The sequence below is a fragment of the Leucopleurus acutus genome (assembly GCF_964270905.1).
Source record: "Leucopleurus acutus genome assembly, chromosome: 2".
Taxonomy (NCBI): Eukaryota; Metazoa; Chordata; class Mammalia; order Artiodactyla; family Delphinidae; genus Leucopleurus; species Leucopleurus acutus.
Window position 1 is genome coordinate 172,415,002 of NC_139143.1, and position 22,120 is coordinate 172,437,121.

General features: G+C 42.6%; 1 protein-coding gene across 1 annotated transcript in view; it reads right to left on the minus strand.

Moving 5' to 3' along the window:
- The window catches only part of WDTC1 (WD and tetratricopeptide repeats 1), a 71,579-nt gene extending 60,070 nt beyond the window's left edge, over positions 1–11,509 (minus strand). The window contains exon 1 of the mRNA XM_082832539.1: positions 11,212–11,509. The gene's annotated coding sequence lies outside the window, so the exon portion shown is untranslated. The remainder of the gene's footprint in view (positions 1–11,211) is intronic.
- Positions 11,510–22,120: the final 10,611 nt, after the last annotated feature.

Consider the following 22,120-nt stretch of genomic DNA (forward strand, 5'->3'; position numbering starts at 1 on the left):
ATAATTTATTGTTTCTAGATTTTTTTATGATGGCCATTCTGACCGGTGTGAGATGATATCTCATTGTAGTTTTAATTTGCATTTCTCTAATGATTAACCACAAACTTAGGCTACTGGGAAACTTTCTTCAATGGGCACATCTTTGTATAGTTACAAAGGAAGCTAATAAAATTCAACTAACAGTTAAATGTGGAGGAATTAATCTCGCACTTCAAAATGAAAAGGGTACCAGTAATATAAGAGCCTAAGGTTACCAAACCCTAGAAGAAAGTACATCTGGAGAAGATTACTCATCTGGAACCAAGGATTGAATTGGTAATATCCAAACAAACATGAGGAACCACCCATTTCAGGTGTGCCATAGTCCTTGTTTAGGCTCTGGTTAGCGCAGCAGAAAGAGAAGCAGACTTGAAATACTTAGGCACCTGGGCCTGAATTTCAGCCCCGTAGTTGTGCAAGTTACTTAATGTTTCTGAGTTTCAATTTCCTCATTTGTAAAATAGGGATACTAACCTACTTCAATGGATCTTTGTGAGGAATAAATGATGAAATATATATGAAAGTACAAAATATATACCTGGATCGTGGTAGGTGCTTAATAGACTTCCACCAAACCTGAATTCTACTAAGACCTGATAACTCCTGTTATCTATACTCACTGGCATGGTTACAACATTTCTTCCATATTTCATTCCCTACCAGAGAAACAAAGCTGACACTGAGGATTCCACTGCAGATGGTGGGGCACAGAGAATAGGATGTCTTTATTACCTCTGCTAGCTTTGAAATGCAAGGTCAGGAGGAAAAAAAAGTGACTTTGTTAAAAACAAAGAAACTCGGGCATCCCTGGTGGCGCAGTGGTTGAGAGTCCGCCTGCCGATGCAGGGCACACGGGTTCATACCCCCGTCTGGGAAGATCCCACATGCCACGGAGCGGATGGGCCCGTGAGCTGTGGCTGCTGAGCCTGCGCGTCCGGAGCCTGTGCTCCGCAACGGGAGAGGCCACAACAGTGAGAGGTCCGCGTACCAGTAAAAAAAACAAAACAAAACAAAGAAACTCCATAAGAAAACGTGTACAAGAATGCACATAGTAACATTATTCACAATAGGTAACAGGTAGAAACCACCGAAATGTCCATCAACTGATCAATGGATAAACAAAAGGTGGTTTATCCATACAATCGAAAGTTATTTGGCCAGAAAAAGGAATGAAGTACTGAGACATGTCTACAACATGGATGAAACTTGAAGACATTATGCTAAGTGAAAGAAGCCCACATATCATATAAGTCCATTTATATAAAAAGTCCAGAATAGGCAAATCTATAGAAATAGAAAGTACATTTGTGATTTCTTGGGGCTGGAGGGGACAGGAGGTAGAGGGGTGATAACTAAAGGATATGTTTCCTTTTTTTTAAATTGAATTGAAACTCATGTAACATAAAATTAATCATTTAAAGTGTACAATTCAGTGGTATCTAGTACATTCACAATGTTGTGGGACCACCCCCTCTAGCTAATTCCAAAACATTTCCATCAACCCAAAAGAAAACCTCATACCCATTAAGCAGTCATTTCCTATTCCCTCCTCCCCCCAGCACCTGGCAACTACTAATTTACTTTCTGTATCTATGGATTTATCTATTCTAGGTTTTTCATATAAATGGAATCCTACAATTTGTGGCCTTTTTGTGTCTGGCCTCTTTCACGTATTATAATGTTTTGAGGTTCATCCATGTTGCAGCACGTATCAGTACTTCGTTCCTTTTTATGGCTGAGTACTATTCCATTGCACTGTTATGCCACATTGTGTTTATCCATTCATCCACTGTGAATAGTGCTGCTATAAACATTCATGTACAAGTCTCTGTTTGAGTACTTGTTTGCAATTCTTTGGGGTATATACCTAGGAGTGGAATTGCTGGGTCATATGGTAATTCTATGTTTAACTATCTGAGGAATCGCCAAACTGTTTTCCATAGTAGCTGCACCATTTTACAGTCTCACCAGCCAATGTATAAGGGTCCCACTTTCTCCACACCCTCACCAACACTTTTTTTTTTTTTTTAATTATAGCCATCTTCGTGGATGTGAAGTGGTATTTCACTGTGGTTTGGAGTTTCTTCTTGAGGTGATAAGTATGTTCTAAAATTGACTGTGGTGATTGTTGCACATCTGTGAGTCTACTAAAAACCAATGAATTGTATACTTTAAATGCATGAATTATATGGCATATGGATTATATCCCAACAAAGTTATTATACAAAAGAAAAAAGGAGGGATTCCCTGGTGGCGCAGTGGTTGACAGCCCGCCTGCCGATGCAGGGGACACGGGTTCATGCCCCGGTCCGGGAAGATTCCACACGCCGCGGAGCGGCTAGGTCCGTGAGCCATGGCCACTGAGCCTGCGCGTCCGGAGCCTGTGCTCCGCAACGGGAGAGGCCACAACAGTGAGACGCCCGCGTACAGAAAAAAAAAAAAAAAAAGGAACTACTAATACAGGCAACAACATGGAAGAATCTCTTAGATTCTGAGCAACAGAAGCCAGACGTAAAGTACATACTGTATGATTCCATCTATATGAAATTCTAAAACAGGCAAAGTATAGTTAAAAAAAATCAGAAATGTTGCCTGGGTGTGTGGAGATTGGCAAGAAAAGGACACCAGAGAACTTTCTAGAGTGACAGAAGGCTCTCTATATATTGATGGGAGTATGATTTCACGGATATTGGAGGTATGTTCACATGGGTATATCCATTTGTTAAAATTATACAATCAAGATTAGTGTGTTTTCATGTTTCTAAATTTCACCTAAAAAATAGAATGAGTGGGTGGAAAGCAGGGGAGGTATAGGTGAAACAAGAATGGCAGGATGGGGGGCTTCCCCGGTGGCGCAGTGGTTGAGGGTCCGCCTGCCGATTCAAGGGACAACGGGTTCGTGCCCCGGTCCGGGAAGATCCCACATGCCGTGGAGTGGCTGGGCCCGTAAGCCATGGCCGCTGAGCCTGCGCGTCCGGAGCCTGTGCTCCGCAACGGGAGAGGCCACAACAGTGAGAGGCCCTCGTACTGCAAAAAAAAAAAAAAAAAAAAAAAAAGAATGGCAGGATGTTGACAGTTATTGAGATAGGATGATGAGTACATGGCGGTTTATTATACTCTTCTACTTTGTATACATTTGGAATTCTCTCTAATAAAGCCCTTTAAAAATCTTTCTTTCTGGGAATTCCCTGGCCATCCAGTGGTTAGAATTCCGCGCTTCTACTGCCGGGGCACCGGGTTCGATTCCTGATTGGGGAACGAAGTTTCCACGAGCCTCATGATGCGGCAAAAAACCCCCAAAAAACCCACTTTTTTTCCTATTATAGAGTCATTCAAAACATGGAAGACTGCTTAATGAAATGGAAAAACCATTAATCATTTTAGTTTAAAAATTAGGTTTAAGACATATATATAGCTATCCCAGCCTTGGGGGAAAAAATACAAACCAAAAAATGTACATATGTAATGCTATAACAAGAAGGATATGCACCAAAATTGTTAGCCAGTGGTCATGTCTCTGGTAGGACAACAGGCGATATATTTTTCTTTCTGTTCCTATGTATTTTCCAAGTATTCTACTGTTAACTTTTATTGTTTTGTGTTAATGTGGAAATAGCATTAGAAACTAGCTTTGGATGGAAAGAAACTTGAGTTTGAATCTGGCTCTACCACAAACTAGGTTGCGTTCTTGGGCAAAACTGTTTACTTTTTTTTTTTTTTTGCGGTACGCGGGCCTCTCACTGTTGTGGCCTCTCCCGTTGCGGAGCACAGGCTCCGGATGCGCAGGCTCAGCGGCCATGGCTCACGGGCCCAGCCGCTCTGCGGCATGTGGGATCTTCCCAGACCGGGGCACGAACCCGTGTCCCCTGCATCGGCAGGCAGACTCTCAACCACTGCGCCACCAGGGAAGCCCCCAAAACTGTTTACTTTTAAGCTCCTGGGTTTTTTGTTTTATTTTTGGTTTTACCTGCTATACAGGTATATGTAATAATATCTATCTCACAGGGTTACTGGGAGCATTAATGAGGTAATGCATTGTAAAACACTTAGCACAATACCTGGCATGTGATAATTCAAGAAACACTGGCTGTTTTTTCAACTGTTACACAGAGATAATGATTGTACCTACCTCAGGGCTGTTGTGAGGATTACATGGGATAACTGGCACACTGTAAATACTAAGTGTGAGTGACAGTATTATTTTCAATAAGAAAAAATCGTTTAAGAAAAGCCTCCTCTCAAAAAGTTAAACTTAGAGTGACCATATGACCCAGAAATTTTACTCCTAGGTATCTACTCCAAGAGAAATGAAAACCTATGTCCACATGAAAACTTGTACATGAACACTCATAGCAGCATTGTTTATAATATCCCCAAAGTAGAAACAACCGAAATATCCATCAATGGATAAATAAAATGTGGTATATCCATATACGGAATATTATTCTTCCATAAAAAGGAATGAAGTACTGATTCATCCATAACATGGATGAAACTTGAAAACACTGTGTTAAGGGAAAGAAGCCAGTCCCAAAAGGCCACATATTGTATGAATCCATTTATATGAAATGTCAAGAATAGAAAAAGCTATAGAGACAGAAAGTAGATTAGTGGTTGTCTAGTGTTGAGGGAGAAGATGGGATGATTGGGGGTAGGGAGTGATAGCTAAAGGGTATGGGTTTCTTTTGGGGGGTGATGAAAATGTTCCAGAATTAGATATTGGTGATGGTTGCACAACTTTGTGAATATATTAAAAAGCGCAGATTTGCACACATTAAGAGGGTAGGTTTTATGGTAAGTAAATTATATCTCAATTGTAAAGGAGGAAAAGTCCCAAAACACTTTCTTCTTTTCTCTACCTCAAAATGACAACTTATGAAAAGAAAATTTAGTTCTCACCCTTTCCTTCATCTGTCTCCTAACTTGAACAGTAGTTATTTATGTGGCTTCTCTTCCTTAAAAGACTAAAAGCATCCTGAGGGCCAGCTCTTTATCTGATTCACCTATTGATCCTCCTGGGTCCCCAAGGAGTGATGTGGGCTTAGCAGGTACCAATAAATACTTGCTGAATGAATAACAGCATGACTACCTTGCATACAAACAGTATTTTATACCTATCAGAATGCTTTTGTTCATGCTTTTCATTTGAACCTCACAACAATCTTGTGAGGAAGCTAGAAAGTTATTATCATCCCCATTTAACAAAGGAGAACTGAAGCACAATGCTATGTGGTACTGAGGAAGAAGCACTAAACCGGGATTAGGGTCTTGTGCTCCAGGCCAAGATCTGCCTCTAACTGGCTGTGTGACTCTGAGTATGACATTTCATTCCCTCAGCCTATTTACCCATCTGTAAAATGAGAGGTAGACTCTGAGATGAGCTGCAAAACCCGTTCCAATGCCCTTATCCCATAATTCTAAGGACACACTGCTAGGTAGCAGTAGAGTGGAGATGGAACCCAAGTCATCTGTATTCTCTTTCCTCTGGACTTGCTGCCTACCACTGCAGAGAGGTGCTCCCATTGAGTGACAGCTGACCCCCTTTCAACATTCTGAATTATGCAAAAGATGTATGCAAGTTTCCTTTCACTCTATTTGCGATGGTTTTCCTACTGAAGCAATCCTATAGGAAAAAAAAAAAGCACTTCCAATGCATAAAGGTAATTGGAACTAGTATAATAAAATAAAAAGAGTTGGGCTGTGGAGTCCGACAGACCTAAAGTTCAATCCAGTTCTGCCACCTACTTTCTGTGTGACAGCATTTCTAAACCTCAGTCTTCCAATCTATAAAACAGAGATGATGGGACTTCCCTGGTGGTCCAGTGGGTAAGACTCCATGCTGCCAATGCAGGGGGCCCAGGTTTGATCCCTGGTCGGGGAACTAGATCCCACATGTATGCCTCAACTAAGAGTCTGCATGCCAGAACTAAAGATCCCGCATGCCTCAACTAAACATGCTGCAACGAAGATCTCGCACGCCACAACTAAGACCTGGAGCAGCCAAAAATAAATAAATAAATAAATAAATTAAAAGAAAAACAGGGATTGGGCTTCCCTGGTGGTGCAGTGGTTGAGAGTCCACCTGCCGATGCAGGGGACACGGGTTCGTGCCCCGGTCCGGGAAAATCCCACATGCCGTGGAGCCGCTGGGCCCCTGAGCCATGGCCGCTGAGCCTGCGCATCCGGAGCCTGTGCTCCGCAACGGGAGAGGCCACAACAGTGAGAGGCCCTTGTACCGAAAAAAAAAACAACCAGGGATGATAAAGCCTACCTTCACAGACTGATGAGGAATGGAAGAGCCACATATGTAAAATGCCTGACACTGAGCATAGTAAATAATATTTATTGAACATTCTAAACATTTTACAAGTGTTATCTGACAGACTCCTCGTAACAGCCCTGTGAGACAGGTACTACTATTATCCTCATTTTATAGATAAAGGATCTGAGGCATGGAGAAGTTAACTTGCCCAAAGTTACAGTAATTAAATGAAGAGTCAAACTAGATAGCGTAACTCCAGGACCCAGGCTGTTGGCCACTAAAAAAGAGTTACTACTATTACCTTTAATCAGACCACATCCAAGCAGTCTTCCCCAATAGAAACTTTGTCTCTTACCGTTTCTCAGGGTTAGGCTAAGGAATCAAAATCACCTTGACTCTGCTGGTCTTAAACACAAATTTAAAGATTGCATTTCAGGGTCATGGACTAAGTTGGCACAAGGACATCATCTGAGAAAGGTGTAGATGGTAGGACAAGCCCATCGGCAAAGCATCTTTGGAAAAGTTCTCTGCCATCTTTGAGGCTCCTGGCTTAAATGATTCCATATGGGGCTGACTGAAGCTTTCTCTGTGGAAGGCCATCCTAAGAAATGTTTCACTTGTGGAAGGCTCTGGATGAAAACTCACCTGGATGTCTTCTCTGCCTGTATGGTTCTGTATCGCGATTTGGGTTTTGTGAAAAATTTTCCTGATGTTTTCAGAGCTTTGCTTTTCAGTGATCATAGATAATTTATCTGCCTTCTCCTAGGGCCACAACTACCTTAAGGTAATGGAAGGGAACAGAAAGAGAAATGGAAGCATATTCTGATAATGCTAGCCTTTCTCATTGTATTCAAGAGCATCCACAGCCTTGCATTTTGCCTTTAACTTGCATCTTTCCAAATCCTGCCACAACTCAAAGTACCTTTTCACAGGGGAGCCTTTCAAGTTTTGCCCCCTAACTTTACTCCTAGCAGAAAGGTCAAGGAAAACTAAGCCAATCAATTTGGAAATGCTTCCTTTCTGATTCATTTGCAGCTGTGTTACATCCAGATGTCTGACTCAAGAGGGAACCAGGTAAGCCACTGGCACCCAAACACTCAGGCCTCAACTGATGAAGCTCCCTGACCAGAAACGCCTGCCTCCCATTCTGATAAAGGCTCTCTAAAAGGTTCAGGAATAAGCACAGTTTTATGCTTTCTGAAAACAGAATCTGGGGGTTATGAACAAGGACAAAATTTTACCAAGGTCCTGACCCTAACACTGTCTCTAGAGAGCTTGTAGATAGCTACCTGGGCAAGGACTGATCCTGCTCTGCTCCCTTCCCCAAGAAAATGGGGTTAATACCTCCCCAGATGGCTACAGGGAGGATTAAGGGTTATTATTCTTGGCATCCCGCTCTGTCACAGCTCTAGCAGTTGTGACCTTGTTCACCCTAAAATAAGACATTAAATATAAAAATGCAAACAGTGATCCCTGAATCTGATTCTACAATAGGGTGAGAATTTTCTTTCCACACAGCTTCTGACACTGCCTCCAATACTCCAACCTGTTGGCTGAATACTCCTCTTATTCAGGCCTCAAGTTTTTAAGGTATTAGTTACTAATGCCACAAAGCCCTTTGTGGAGTCAGCAGCTGTTACTAATAGCACCAAGAATGAACCCCAGGACTCTCAGGGTTTCAGTCAGGCCTGAATTCAACCTGAAGAAACCAAAGTGGCAGCCCTTTACCCCCAAACCCAGGCTCTTGGGGGCAAAAGATGAGATCTAGTGAAAAGCATGTATTACATCATTTAGTCCTTATATACCCACTGTAATGTAGGTGCTCATTTCACATATGAGGAAAGTATAGCTCAGAGAGAACATGTGCTTTACTCTAGGTTACACAGCTAAGAAGGTGCAGACATAGGTTCAAATATCAGCCCTACTACTACTAGCTGTGTAACCTCCAGCATATTTTTCAACTTTCTGGACCCTCAGTTTCCTCATTTGTAAAGTGGAAATAGTGATAATACTTACCTCAGGGGACTTCTGAAGATTAAATGAAATATTGTAGGAAAAGTGTTCAGCAAGTGCCAGGCACAAAGTAAGTATTCAATACATATTAGATTTTTACAGATCAAAATGACAGGAATTTGATATAATAACAGAGTTTAAAATACTGAAAAAAAACTCAGTCCAATTTAACTACATAAGCATGAACTCCTCTACCATATCCTTGATAAGAAGTGGCAAAGCCTCTGCTTGAATACCTCCAATGATGGGTAACTCACTCCCCCACAAGGCAGCCCATTGTGTTTTTAGAAAGCCAAATTCTCTCCTGTCAAGCCAACATCTACCCTCTTGGAATTTCCATCCTTTGATCCTAGTGCTGCCTTGCAGAATCACAAAGAGAAAGTCCAGTTCCTTTTCCAAAGACAGTTCTTCAAGTATGTGTTCCCCCAGGCTCTTAGTTTTGGTCCTTTCAGCCCTTGCTCAAGTGTCACAGTCCCTGAGGAGACAGACCTGGGTCTGAATTCTGATCCTTTCACTTACTAGCTGTGTGACCTTAAGCAAGTTATTTTACCTCTCTGAACCTGTGTCTTCATATGTATAATAGGAAAAACTTTCACTTCGCACGGTAGTCATGAAGGTTAAATTAGATAAAGTAAGAACACTACCTAGCACAGAGCGTGACATATACCAGGCCCTCAATAAATGTCAGTCACTTTTTAGGATGTATTCCAGTTAGTAAATATCCCTCAAAGTAAATCAGCCAGAATTAAACGTAACACCAAGGGACTGGTTTCTGATGGCAATTGTCAGGGCTTGGGTTTTTGAAGAGCTTATTAGACAGCTGAGAAGAAAGCACAGCCTAAGAATTATATGGGTTTGGCAGCCCAAAGATGCAGTGGAGAATCTGGAAAGGTGAGGATAAAAGAAGAAAGGAAACAGAATGGATCATTAAACCAGTGGCCCAAATGAAAAGGTTAAGTATCACCACATTACACGTTGTCTATGACTCCCTCTCTGAGACCCAGGACTGCACACGTGGGCTATACTCCTTAATTCAAAAAGGAGAGAAGAAAAATAAAAATAATTGAAGAATAATTAAAGTCACACTTTTGGGTCTTCCCAGCAGTTGGCCCCTCAAAAGCCACAGATTTTAGCAGAGGGCTTCTTCAGTTGTATCCTTCCAGATTCTGAAGCCCACATGCGTGAAAATACCCTCCATAGGATGTCCCATGAGTTCTTACCAGCTAGAAAAACTGTCAGCTGTTTCACAACTTTAAAACTCAAAACTGGCAAATCATCAATGTTAACACCATCACCACAATCACTACACATATTCTCTTTCCTTCAGTGACCCCAAGGGAAGGAGTCCCAGGCAGAAATATGAATTGTTGTTCAGTTACTCTTCAGAGTTGACCCAAAGCACTGCTTCTACAAAGTGGGATGTGACCTGAACATAAGTGTCCCCAAAGAGGTTAAGAGGGAAGGACAGCTGGACTCCAGAATTAAGCAGCATGATCACAAACTATGGCAGAAAAGGTTGTTTCCCACCTGCCGATGAAATACAACAAACTGCAATGAAAAAATCCATTGTTAGTCTTAGACTCGGCCCAAAGGAGCCCTACTAATTACTCCTTGGCCTGTGATAGAGGATCTGGTTATCACTATGCTCAATAGCCAAGATTCAATTCAATCCCTTTAAAAATATAATTACAAAGAAGCAGCAGCCAGAATTCAAACCAAAAATATCCTTTAGTAGTTCCTTCAACTTAGTGAACACAGACTGGCCACTCAAGGAGGACTGCAATGTACAGAAAAGCTTAGTGAGGCCACGGGGCATACCTGTGCCCTAGGTGGGGATTTCATAATGCCTTTGAGTCAGGAGGTGACCTCAGAATAATAATCTTCTTCTCAAAACTGTTTCAGGCTTTCTTAAAAGGGAAGACTTAACTGCCACTTTGCCCTGATCATCTACCCCATCTTTGGGAAGAATGGGGAAGCTACATCCACCCTACCATGCTTTTAAACTCACTAACTTGAGAGGAAAACTTCTTAAAGCTGCTTTACCACTACCTCAGGAAGTTAAAGAAAGTCATAGAAGGAAAGGCCTTTGGAGGAAATAGTCAAATTAGGTAGTTAGACATTAGTCATAAATCCCGATGCCTCTTTTCTAGAGACCCTAGTAGTACACCTGCAGAAGAGAGAGCCAGAGGGCACTATGCGAATTCAACCTGGCTGGCAAGGGGGCGTCTCACTGCAGCTTTCAGCAACGAGAATTGGATCCTGCTGGGTCGCAGTCTCTCTCCTACTCCACACTTCCCATTTGCCCTTTTAAGTGGGTACTGAATAGCCAGTTCCCAAGTAAAGGCCCTTTGTACGGGCGCTACAGTCGCCTGGTGGAAACACCTCGGCAGAGTTCAGTTTGGTGCCAGGATGGGCCACTGAAGGCATCTGCGGCTGCCAGAAGCCTGGACTGGACACGGGGACGGACACACACACACACACAGATGGAAACTAAGAGAGAGCAGGTCAGGTCAACGTTGCCCTCCCGACACTTCCACCTGCCCCCTTCTTCCTGAGACCCGCGCCAGATCAGATGTCAAACAAAAACTCCGCAAAAAAGTCCCGTGATGGGACGACTTCCACCTCTCCCGCGGAAGAGCCTCCCCAAACTCCCAGAGCCTTCCCTCCACGTCCCTGCCAGCCCTCCGTCCCCACCCCGCCCCCGGCCCACTCTGCCCTCCGACCCGGCGAGGCCTGCCCCTTCTCGGGACACCCCGGAGCCCTCAGGCGGACGGGTCCAGGCCCCCGGGCCGGCAGGGCTGGGGCCGGCCCAGAGCTGGCGGCCCGTGTGCCGAGGCTGCCGGAGCCGGTCCTCGCCTCGGCGCCCGCGGAGAGCAGGGGGCGGCGGCTACCCGTACCTGTCAGGCCTCTTCCCAGGACCGGTGGCGGCGCAACTTCAGGAGCCCATGTCCGTCCGGGGGGCCCGGCCCCTCTCCCCGGAGGGGGGGCGCGGATCCCGGGGAGGGGGCTGGAGGGCCCGGGCAGCTCTAGCCCCTTCCCATGCTCCCCGCCTGGCGCCTGGCCGGGGCCGGACAGCGCCTCCGCCCGCCCCTGCGCACCGCCTCACACCCGCGCTCACACACACTCACACTCCCTCGCGCGCTCTCACACACGCACTCCCCTCCCTCCTCCTCCTCTGTTTATCTCCTCCAGCTGTCTGGGGACCCAGGAGAAGCCCAGCACCGCGCCTGCGCCACGCAGTCTCCGCCCCCGCCCCGCGCCTCACAGCCAGCGGCTACGCTACAGAGACAGCGCCCGGCCGTTTCCAGAATGGCGATCAGGGGCCCCTCCACCCCTCGCTCCTGGTCAACGTCTGCTGCCGGTGGCGCCTACTAACCTGCTAGTTGGGGAGCCCCGCATGGCCGCGGCCAATCCGCTTCGCTGCTCGCCAGACCGGCAGCCAGTGGGCGGGCGGAAAAGCCGGGCTAAGCCTGGAGCAACCTGGGAGTCGTAGTTTTTCTCCGTCGAAGAGCTCCCGCAGCGCGGGCTCACCCCGCCCAGTTGCCATTAGTTACCCGGACGCACCTTCCACCCTATATGAGCGTAAAATGCTCCCTCCTGTCGCTTCTGGGACACTCCCCTCACCCATTGCCCCCAGAGCCCGACACAGTCTCCTAAGAGCCTCCTCAAGACTCCCTCAGAGCCCCTTAATTGGGGGACTCTTCAGGCTGGGGCCCCAGGGTCACCACAGAGCCAAGTCTCACCTTACTTCTTCCTGCTCTGGGGGGCTGCTGAAGTGGTACATTCCTCACTCTTGGCTTCCCGGCCTGAAGGAAGAGCATAAAAGATAATCAGTCTACACCGGTGGCCTGGAGGGGAGCCAGCCACACACACACTCTGGGAACACTCAGTTTGTTGGGAGAAAGTTCCATCTGAGACTGCTGGTCCCACCTCTGAAAAAGAGAGGCCGTTCCAGCCTTGTGCAGTCCCAAGTCTGATGCAGGAAACAATTCCTCTCTAAGGAAGTTCCCAAGGTCACAAGGGAGTTATCATGCCTAACTTCTGTAGGTAGAGACCAGGCCCCACCCATGAGGAGCCTTGAGTCAGAAAAGGAAGACATGGTCATCTTTTGAGAATGGGAACTTGTCGCTCCCCCACAGGGTGTCATCCGTCAGATAATCATAATTTGCTTTTGTTGAGCGTGTACTTACTATGTCAGCACTGTACTGAGTACAGTTCCTTAGATAGGCACTCTAATATTACTATGTCTATTTTTGCTGTAGAGGAAGCTGAGGCATGAAAGAGTTAAAAAGCACCTTGCCCAGGGTCACATAGCTGATAAGCAGCCAATTTGAGATTCAAACCCACATCTGCCTGACTCTAGAGTCTGAGCTTTTCTTTTCTTTTCTTTTCTTTTTGCGGTACGGGGGCCGGACACGCAGGCTCCGGACGCGCAGGCTCAGCGGCCATGGCTCACGGGCCTAGCCGCTCCGCGACATGTGGGATCTTCCCGGACCGGGGCACGAACCTGTGTCCCCTGCATCGGCAGGCGGACTCTCAACCACTGCGCCACCAGGGTAGCCCTAGAGTCTGAGCTTTTGAACATTACCTGTCCCTCCAGTGAGAACCAGGCAGCACCTGCCCTCAGGAAGAACTGTATACACATACTTAGCATTTATAGTGTTTGTCCCATGTTTATCACTCCATGAGTTGCTTGTTTTTTCCTGCTTCTGCTTACATCAAGAGTTGAATTAGTGGGACTTCCCTGGTGGCACAGTGGTTAAGAATCTGTCTGCCAGTGCAGGGGACACGGGTTCAATCCCTGGTCAGGGAAGATCCCACATGCCACGGAGCAACTAAGCCCGTGTGCCACAACTACTGAAGCTCATACGCCTAGAGCCTGTGCTCCACAACAAGAGAAGCCACCGCAATGAGAAGCCCATGCACCGCAACAAAGAGTGACCCCCACAGGCAGCAACGAAGACCCAATGCAGCCAAAAATAAATAAGTAAATTTATAAAGAAAACAAAACACAATCTTATTTTTAAAAAAAAGAGTTGAATTAGTGTGTAAGCTCCCTACGTGTGATTTCTCCCCATTTGGAGGAGTTAGGGCCTACACTTGTAAATTCAGCTTTGTGAAATGCCTTTCTCCTAAAAATGTTATGGTTTATTTCTCCTGATCTCTCTCCTACAGATATATGTTCCACCAAATTTAAAAAACTATAAACTTTGGGACTGGAAGAAAACTTTGAGATCATCTATCCATGGCTCCCCAGGTTCAGGCTGAAACATTGGGTCAATTCAACTGAATAATTGCTAACATTTATTGAACATTTACCATGGGAGATAAGTGCTTATCAGTGAAGTAAGCAATACTCTCACAAATCACATAGCTAGTACAGTTGGGATTAAAACCCAGATTATTTGAATCCAGAATCCCCATTTTAAACCTTTGTTCTATGCTGGCAATATCATAGATGATCTTAGAAATACTGACAGGGAAGTGTGGTTGATGTTTCTGTGACTCTTAGCACAGTCTTTGGCACACAGCAGACACTCGGTAAGTATTTGTTGTCAGAAAGAAATTTTGTTGGTAGAGAGTGGATGACAGCAAGAAGAAGAATATTAATAATAGCTACATCTATTAGTTATTATTTTCTACAAGGAGCTCACTTGTTCTCTCATGTACTCTTTTTCTTTTCTACATCTATGAATATATATGTATATATGGCATGTTTATATATTGCATATGTATACATGCATATATCTATGTACACGTATGTATATGCATACATATATGTGTACATATATATGCATTTTTCTGTGTACACACACATATATACATTCAAACACACACCAACTTATTTGATTCTCACCGCTACCTTATGAGATAAGTATTATTCTTACTCTTGTTTTACATAGAAGAAACAGAGAATCACAAGGGGTTTAATTCAGAATGAGACTCCCTCCCAGCCATAGGTGTTTTCAGATCAGTTCAAGAGAGAACTTTCTAACCATTAAAGCTGAGCTACTTGGGAAGTTTTGAGCTCTCTGTCTTTGGTAGTGTTCATGTATAGGATGTATAATCATCTGTCCAGGACACTCTAGAAGAAATTATTGTATTATATAGATATTTAATTAAGTGACCAATTCTAATATTCTCTGATTTGGGTTTCGGAAGTAGACAAAGATTATTCAAATAAGTCTTGTGGCAGTGAATGCAGCTTTTTTTTCCCCCCTCTCCTAAAAGCATCAGTTGATGCTCCAGCTGATCAGCTCTACAGAGGTACTCACTGACCCCACTATTTTCACCTCCTGATTGGACTCCTGGACAGAAGGGGGTATATTCGAGCTGAAATTGAAGATGCTCATGTTTTACAACCCAGAAACTTAACTCCTGATATTTTAGAGGAACTGTTGCCCATGTGCACAAGAAAACATGGGCAAGGGTATGTCTTCCAACTCTTGTCACAATAGCAAAAAGAGTCAGAACAACCCAACTGTCCTCTGTAGGGGAATGGATGGGTGAATTGTGGTTTGTTTGTACCATGAAGTACTACACAACCAATTCAGTGATTTACATGCTATCGAGATAGATAAATCTTAAAAACATAATAAGAAGTGGAAAAAAGGAAGTTGAAAAATGATCTATTCAGTATGATATTGATGTAAAACAACAGAAAAATACCACATATTATAAATGCTTTTATATGAAATAAAAGTACAAAAACTTAAATGGGAAAAACACATAGCAATTTGGGAAAGTGGTTACCTCTGAGAAAAAGGAAGAAAAAAGAGATGAGTGATGGGGTTTTAGTTATAGTGGTAACATAGTTCTTTAAAAAGAGATCAATAGTAAACATAGCAAAATATTAAACATCACTTTTATCTTCGTGGTTATATTATTATCATACTTTTTGGAAGGTTTGAAGTAGTTTGTAATTAAATATTTTTTTTAAAATGTATTCCCTCACTGTATTTTCTTTAGGACTTGTGGTCGCAAAGCCTTTGGGAGTACACTCTAGTTCACTGTGAGAAAAGTTGAGACCAACTGATTTTAGTTAGTCCCTTCATTTTACCAAAGAGAAAACTGGTTTAGAACAGTCTGGTGACTTGCCTAAAGTCACAAATCCTCAAGGGCCCAAACTGTCCACTCCTGTCCAACTGGTTCATCAAGAGTATCCCGACTCTTAGGGAATCTGCCTTCCAATACAGGGGACACGGGTTTGAGCCCTGGTCCGGGAAGATCCCACATGCCAAGGAGCAACTAAGCCCGTGAGCCACAACTACTGAGCCCGTGTGCCACAACTACTGAAGCCAGCATGCCTAGAGCCCGTGCTCTGCAACAAAAGAAGCCACCACAATGAGAAGCCCACGGATCGCAACGAAGAGTAACCTGTTTGCCGCAACTCGAGAAAGCCCGCACGCAGCAATGAAGACCCAACGTAGCCAAAAAAAAAAAAAAAAAAAAAGACTATCCCAACTCGTCTTGAGCACACTGCACCTGTGTTCAAACTATTCCTTCCGCTTGGAATCATTCTTCTCCCATTTATCTTATTGATCTTCTGTTCCTTCTTTAAAACCCTGCTTAGCTAGACTAAGAAAGAATTAGCCAATCTTATGCCCCAAGTTTGTGTCTGAATCTTAGAGTCAAGAGAGCCCTAATTTGCTTCCCTGCTCAGCATCCTCAGCTTTCTGCTCAGCCCTTCCCAGGAGAGCAATTCTCCCTCTCACAGGGCAACACATTTCCTTGTTTGCATTATTCTGATCATTAGAAAGTTCTTCTTTGTAATAAAGTTCTTACTTCCACTTACTTGTCTCAATTCTGTTCTCTGTGGCAACATAGATTTTGTGTATTAAATGAGGTGATACTTGTGTAAATTGTAAAGGCTTGGGTCAATTTGATAAGAGCAGGAGTGACCGTCAAAATGATCTCTTTTGCTCTTAAAAAAGCTTTAGATAATGAATACAGCTCTCATATCCCCACTTTCATAAATGAGATCTCTCCATTTTTTTCTAATCCAGCAAAAAAAGGGACAGAGATTGCCACTAAAGGGGACATTCAAGAGACTATGTCAAAGAATCCTATGACATTTCCAAAAGAAGCATCCAAAAGAAATGTACAGGCAATGATGACCCCACAAGAATAGTTAGCAGATTGATTGAGACTGTTTTAGCAGCCAGTAATAAATAACTTGACCAGCAGTGGCTTTAACACATGAAGTAGAGTTTTCTCACATAACAAGAAGTCCTGAGGTAGGTGACTGCTGTAATTAGTTCAGCTGTTCAACATAATTTATTTCTATTTTTTCTGCTCCAACATCCTCGGTTTTAGTTTTTCAATGTAGTAACAAAATGGCTGCTGCAGCACCAAGCATCATATCTATGTTCAAGGCAAGAGGAATAGGGGAAAAGGAAACAGCACTGACTGTCTTTTATTAAAAAAGCAAAAGCTTTTTAGAAGCTCCCAAACGATTTCTGCTTATATCTCACTTGCCAGAACTATGTCTTATGACTACCTACAAGGTAGGTTTGGAAAATTCCAGAAGACAATTATTTAGCATGTCCAGTCTCTGTATTGCAAGAAGAGGCAAAGAAAAAGAGATTAATGAATGGATTTTGGGCTAGTCAGCCAGGAGAATCTGCTGTAGAAACTTTCAAGGTGATAGTTTTGGGCAGAACTCAGAGTCCAGGGGCCAAGCCCAGTTCTATACAGTTAGACTCTCAGTGGTGCCAGGGTGCCTGGTATCAGTCAAAATTAGGGCGATGACTTTTGCTAATCAAACTCACAAAAGACAGGTCAAATAGAATTCCAGTGTTTTAATGTATAACGAGGAGTAGTTGTTAACCTTGTAGAGAGTAGAGAAGGTTTTTTCCCCCAGGGAGCAGGTTAGTGCACCCAGGCACTGAAAAGCCAAGGCTGTGTGACCTGTTGGATGAACAGGTTACTTAGGCTCTTTATGCCTCTGTAAATAGAGTATATGAAATGCTACCATCTACTTGACAAGAGTTTCAAGTTGAACTTAACAGTATACATGTGGAATACATTGAAATTATGAAATTCAAATTTTAAACACCAAAAGTGGTGATCATTTTGTAATGTATGAAAATATTTAATTACTAAATTGTACACCTAAAACTAATATAATATTATAAGTCAATTATACTTCAAGTAAAAGAAATAAAATGGAAATGTAAAAAGTAAAAAAAAAATTTTAACTCCAATGAATCAGAGGATTGATGCTACCAAACTTCAAGATTTATTATAAAGCTACAATAATCAAAACAGTGTGGTATTAATGAAAGAAGAGACAAATAGATCAATGGAACAAAATAGAGAACTCAGAAATAGACCTGCACAAATATAGTCGACTGATCGTTGACAAAGGAGTAAAGACTATTCAATGGAGAAAAGGTAATATTTTCAATATATCTTGCTGGAATAGCTGGACATCCACATAAAAAAAAATCTAGACACTGCCCTTACATCTTTCATAAATATTAACTTATAATGGATCATAGGCCTAAATATAAAACATGAAACTATAAAACTTCTAGAAGATAACAAAAGAGAAAATTTAGGTGACCCTGAATTGGGTGATGAGTTTTCAGATCCATGAAAGAAAAAATTGGTAACCTGGACTTCATTAAAACCATCTGGTGTGGGCTTCCCTGGTGGCGCAGTGGTTGAGAGTCCGCCTGCCGACGCAGGGGATACGGGTTCGTGCCCCGGTCCGGGAAGATCCCACATGCCACAGAGCGGCTGGGCCCGTGAGCTATGGCTGCTGAGCCTGCGTGTCCGGAGCCTGTGCTCCGCAACGGGAGAGGCCACAACAGTGAGAGGCCCGTGTACCACAAAAAAAAAAAAAAAGGACAAAGACCTGGACATCTTGCCAAGGAAGATATACAGGTATCAAAGAACTATATGAAAAGATGCTCAAGTAATAATTAGATGTTATTAGATAAATGCAACTTAAAACAACAAGATACCGCTACGTACCTATTAGAATGGCTAAAATCCAAAAAACTAACAGTACCAAATGCTGGTAAGGATATGGATGGAGCAACAGTAACTCTCATTCATTGTTGATGGGAATGTAAAATGGCGCAGCCACTTTGGAAGACAGTCTGGTGGTTTCTTACAAAGCTAAACTGTCTTACCATATGATCCTGTGACTGTACTCCTAGGTATTCACCTAAATGAGTTGAAAACGTATGTCCACACAAAAACCTGCACACAGATATTTACAGCAATTTAATTCATAATTGCCAAGAACTAGAAGTAACTAAGATGTCCTTCAAAAGGTGAGTAAAGGAACTTCCCTGGTGGTACAGTGGTTAAGAATCCACCTGCCAATGCAGGGGACAGGGGTTCAAGCCTTGGTCTGGGAAGATCCCACATGCCGCGGAGCACCTAAACCCATGTGCCACAACTACCGAGCCTGCGCTCTAGAGCCCGCGAGCCACAACTACTGAAGCCTGTGCGCCTAGAGACTGTGCTCCACAACAAGAGAAGCCACCACAATGAGAAGCCTGTGCACCACAACGAAGACCCAACGCAGCCAAAAATAAATAAATTTATTAAAAAAATAAGTAAATAAATACAACAGGTGAGTGGATAAACAAGCTGTGGTAAATCCGTACAATGGAATATTACTCAGTGATAAAAGAAAGGAACTATCAAGCCACAAAAATACATGAAGGAAACTTAAATGCATATTACTTAGTGAAAGAAGCCAGGCTACATATTATATGATTCCAACTATATGATATGCTAGAAGAAGCAAAACTACAGCAACAATAAAAAGATCAGTTGTTAGCAGGAATTTGAGGAGGAAGGAGGAAGGGAGGGATGAAATAGGGTTTGTAGAGCAGTGAAACCATTCTATATGATACTGTAAATATGAATATATGACATTATGTATTTTTTAAAATGTAATTTATTTATTTTTGGCTGCATTGGGTCTTTGTTGCTGCACGTGGGGTTTCTCTAATTGTGGGGGCTACTCTTTGTTGCGGTGCACGGTCTTCTCATTGTGGTGGCTTCTCTCGTTGTGGAGCACAGTCTCTAGGCGCACAGGCTTCAGTAGTTGTGGCTCGCGGGCTCTAGAGCGCAGGCTCGGTAGTTGTGGCCAGTGGGCTTAGTTGCTCCGTGGCATGTGGGATCTTCCAGGACCAGGACTCGAACCCTTGTCCCCTGCATTGGCAGGCAGATTCTTAGCCACTGCGTCACCAGGGAAGTCTGACATTATGTATTTATCAAAACCCCTATTGCTATACAACACAAAGAATGCATCTTATGTAAACTATGGGCTTTAGTTAATGTATCAATATTGGTTCATTTGTAACAAATGTACTACACTAATGCAAGATATTAATAATAGGCGAATGGGGGGGATGTTAATGGGGTTTATGGGCCTCTCTGTACTATCTGCTCAATTTTCTATAAACCTAAAACTGCTCTAAAAAATAAAGTCCATTTATTAAAAAATAACAATGAGATACCTTTGGGCAAAAGTTTGTGTTTTTTTCAAATTGCATTTTGATGCTGCCAAAGGTGGGGAAGCATGGGCAAAGTCACATACTACTAAAATTAAATGGCAAACTACAAAGAGGGAGAAGATATATGCAACATATATAAATGAAAAGGGCTTGGTTCAGATATATAAAAAATTATTATAAACTAATAAGAAAGGACAGATGACCTTTAAAATAATGGGTAAGGTAAAAATAGACAAGATGTGGGACTACCCTGGAGGTCCAGTGGTTAGGACTCTGCGCTTCCACAGCAGGGGCCACAGCCATGTGGCATAGTTAAAAAAAAAGCAAAAAACAAGATGGTTGAAGAGATGCATACTGAAAGAGAAAACTCACATGACCATTAAACATGAAAAGTTGCTGAACCTCAGTCATCAGGGAAATGAAAATAAAAACTTCATGAGATCTCACTACTTACCTACAAAAATGGTTAAAACTTAAAATACTGACATTACCAAGGTTTTTTACTTCTTAACAAATTTTATTTTATTTTATTTATTTATTTTTTGTTGCACCACACCACTTGTGGGATCTTAGTTCCGGACCAGGGATCAAACCCACGCCCCCTGCAGTGGAAGGGCGGAGTCCTAACCACTGGACAGCCAGGGAATTCCCAACATTACCAAGTTTTGGTGAGGGTGTGAATCAGCTGGAAGGTTTATTCATTATTGGTAGGAATGTAAAATGGTACAACCACTTTGGAAATCGATTTGACAGTATTGAGTAAAGCTGAACATACATGCATATCCTCCACGCTGGGTGGATTGTGAACATATGTGCATAAGTTATGCTCAAGAACACTCATAACAGCCAACAAAATCATAGCAATGGAAAAATGGAAACAACCCAGTCATCAATAGTAAAATGTATGTATTCATACAGTGGAATACTATATAGCAAGGAGAAGGAGCAAACTACTGCCATAAGCAACAACCTAGATGAACGTCAGGAACATAACACTGTAGAAAGAAACCTGGCATGCAGTAAGATTCTATCTAAAATTTATTCAGATGAACATGTCTAGATCTAGCTCATTTAACAGCTGTATATGTCACTGAGTAACCATTCCTATATTGATAAACATTTAGGGTATTTCCAATGTCTTTTGCTGTTTTTTTAAATTTTTAAAAATTCTTTAAAAATTTTTTTATGTTATATTGGACTATAGTTGATTTACAATGTTGTGTTACTTTCAGGTGTACAGCAAAGTGATTCAGTTATACATATGCATGTACCTATTCTTTTTCAAATTCTTTTCCCATTTAGGTTATTACAAAATATTGAGCTGAGTTCCATGTGCTAATAGTAGGTCCTTGTTGGTTATCAATTTTAAATATAGTAGTGTGTATATGTCAGTCCCAAACTCCCAATTTATCCCTCCCTCCCACCTTTCCCCTTTGGTAACCATAAGTTTGTTTTCTATGTCTGTGAGTCTGTTTTGTAAATAAGTTCATTTATATCATTTTTTTTAGATTCCACATATAAGTGATATCACATGATATTTGTCTTTGTCTGACTTACTTCACTTAGTGTGCTAATCTCCAGGTCCATCCATGTTGCTGAAAATGGCATTATTTCATTCTTTTGAATGGCTGAGTAATATTCCATTGTATATATGTACATTTTCTTTATCCATTCATCTGTTGATGGACATTTAGGGTGCTTCCATGCCTTGTCTATTGTAAACAGCGATGCAATAAACATTGGAGTCCTTTCAGATCATGGTTTTCTCCCAGGAGGGGGATACTTTTGCTGTTTTTAAACAATGCTGCAATAAGACTGATACCATGCAACTTTCCAAACGAGACAATTTCTTGTGAGAAATATTAAACATTTACATTTTGAGTAAGTAAATAGATACATTTCTTTTTTTTAATTAATTAATTTATTTTATTTATTTATTTTTGGGTGTATTGGGTCTTCGTTGCTGCACACGGGCCCTCTATAGTTGCAGCCAGCGGGGGCTACTCTTCATTGCAGTGCACAGGCCTCTCATTTTGGTGGCTTCTCTTGTTGCGGAGCATGGGCTCTAGGTGCGTGGGCTTCAGTAGTTATAGCTTGTGGGCTCCAGAGTGCAGTCTCAGTAGTTGTGGCACATGGGCTTAGTTGTTCCACGGCATGTGGGATCTTCCCGGACCAGGGCCCGAACCCATGTCCCGTGCATTGGCAGGAGGATTCCCAACCACTGTGCCACCAGGGAAGCCCTAGATATATTTCTTGTTCCTAGAAAATACATATTTGATTTCAGAATTTCAGCTGATGGTCAACAGCACAAACAAAGCCCTGG